Below are 2,412 nucleotides of genomic sequence, written 5' to 3' on the forward strand. Positions count from 1 at the left end.
AAAATACCATAATTTTGACAATGAAATGTTAATAAAGGGGAAGAGAGACGTCAATAATGGAAGTAAATTAAAGAACGATTGTCGATGTAATGCCTGAATAGCTCATCAGATAAGGGACTCCCGAAAACAGCATCGTCATTGTTTTGTCTCGACGTCCCATATATCAGCCGAATGTTTGGACGGCAACAAAAAAAAGAAAAAAGGAAAATAAAAAAGTCACGCTGAAGAAGATACATCTCTAAAAGACATTACTGTATCAGTTGGACGCTATCTTTGTGGACGCTTCCTAAACAGACACTAACGTGCTCTTAGTATAAACAAGCCTTTGTTTTTTATTTGGTTTTGAGTCTATGTGAGTGCATAATGCTGTCTTTTTTTCGCGTGGTGCAACAATTAAGGGGGTGGGTGGTTTGTATGAAATGGGTGCTGGCACCGGTTGTAAACATCCAAACCCCTTTTTGGAGTAATACGACTATCGTAAAAATAGCTACTTTTCTGAACGCTATCAAAAGTGCCTGTCTCTGAGACGTTCAAATGAGATTCGTTCAGTTTCAATATACCCTGATAACCTCGTCTAAAGCAATAGTATTTGGAGGTGTAGGGAATACCCTCTCCAAAAATTGAAACTTAAATGTTAACGCAAAACATCGTCAAAAGTTTTTCCGTAAATATTAAATAAAACCGGTGTCTACTGGAACAAATATTGTACTGACACCAAGTCAAAGCTATAACACCTTATAATTCAATATATGTACAGCTAACTGATCAACCTGGCACTGCCCGGGAAAACTCTGAAGGATCTAGAAAAATTTTCCTGCACTTCCTTGAGCTGACTGTCCTTTTTATCCAGGAATTACTGTGCTGACTGTCCTCTTTATCCAAATATTACTGTGCTGACTGTCCTGTTTAACCAGGTATTACGGTGGTGACTGTCCCTTTTATCCAGGAATTACTGTACTAACTGTCACTTTAATCCTAATATTACTTGTTGACTGTCCCATCTATCCAAATATTACTGTTGCAACTGTCCCATTTATCCAGGTATTACTATGGTGACTGTCTCTTTTATCCAGGTATTACTGTTCTGACAGTCCCATTTATCCAGGTATTACTGTATTGACTGCCCCTTGTATCCATATATTACTGCAGTGACTGTCCCATTTATCCAGGTATTACTAACTGTTCCTTTTATCCTGGTATTACTATGGTGACTGTCCCATTTATCCAGGTATTCTAACTGTCCCTTTTATCCAAAACTTATTTCTGACTGCCATATTTATCCAGGTATTACTGTGTTGACTATCCCTTTTGTCCAGGTATTACTGTGCTGACTGTTCCTTTTATCCAGATATTTCTGTGGGCACTGACCCTTTTATCCAGGTATTACTGTGCTGACTGTTCCATTTATTCAAGTATTACTGTAGTGACTGTCCCATTTATCCAGGCGTTACTTTTCTGACTGTCACATTTATCCAGGCATTACTGTGCTGACTGTCCCTTTTATCCATGTATTACTGTGCTGGCTGTCCCATTTATCCCGGTATTACTGTGCTGACTGCCCTTTTTTATCCAGGTGGTATTAATGTGGTGACTGTCCCATTTATCCAGATATTACTGTAAATCCATGGATTAATATGCTGACCGTCCATTTTATCCAAATTACTGTGGTGACAATTTATCCAGACATTACTGTCGTGACTGTCCCCCAAGTATCACTGTTCTGACTGTCCCTTTTATCCAGGTATTACAGTGGTTACTGTTAATTTTATCCAGATATTATTTGGGTGACTGTCCTATGTACCCCAAACTAAAGCTAAAACACGCAAAAAACTAAACTAAACCCACTCCCCCAAAAAAACTAATCACACCCTCCACTAAACCTAAACGCACCCCATACTAAACCTAAACACACGCCCTGCTAAACCTACATGCATCCCGACTAAACCTAAACACACATCCCCACTGAACCTAAACACACGCCCCACTAAACTTAAACACAAACCTTGATACAGAATTATTAATCACAGGAAAGAAAACCATTTTCAATAATATATTTCTATAGTATCAAGTAAATAAAATGAGGTATGATAAGCCCGTAGAGTTTATCTACCACATTAGTTACTAAGTCTATGGGCAGAACCAGCCCCGTTTCATGGAATGGAAAGGGGGATGGGGGAATGGTAGGGAGAAGGGGGTACGGGTTTGAAACCTACCTTATTATCTAAGTTGGGACAAATGATGGCCTGGTGCTAAATTTTGTCTAGATCGGTCAAGCGGTTCGGATTTCTATTGCGCACAAAATTACAAACATACAAACATACACGTATACAAACATTCACTTTTATTTATAAGATTATCGTATAAATTGGACATTCTCATTATCAGTATAAGCAACGAAGGTCGTTTAAAGTA

This window comes from Macrobrachium rosenbergii, chromosome 4 (genome assembly GCF_040412425.1).
Source record: "Macrobrachium rosenbergii isolate ZJJX-2024 chromosome 4, ASM4041242v1, whole genome shotgun sequence".
Taxonomy (NCBI): Eukaryota; Metazoa; Arthropoda; class Malacostraca; order Decapoda; family Palaemonidae; genus Macrobrachium; species Macrobrachium rosenbergii.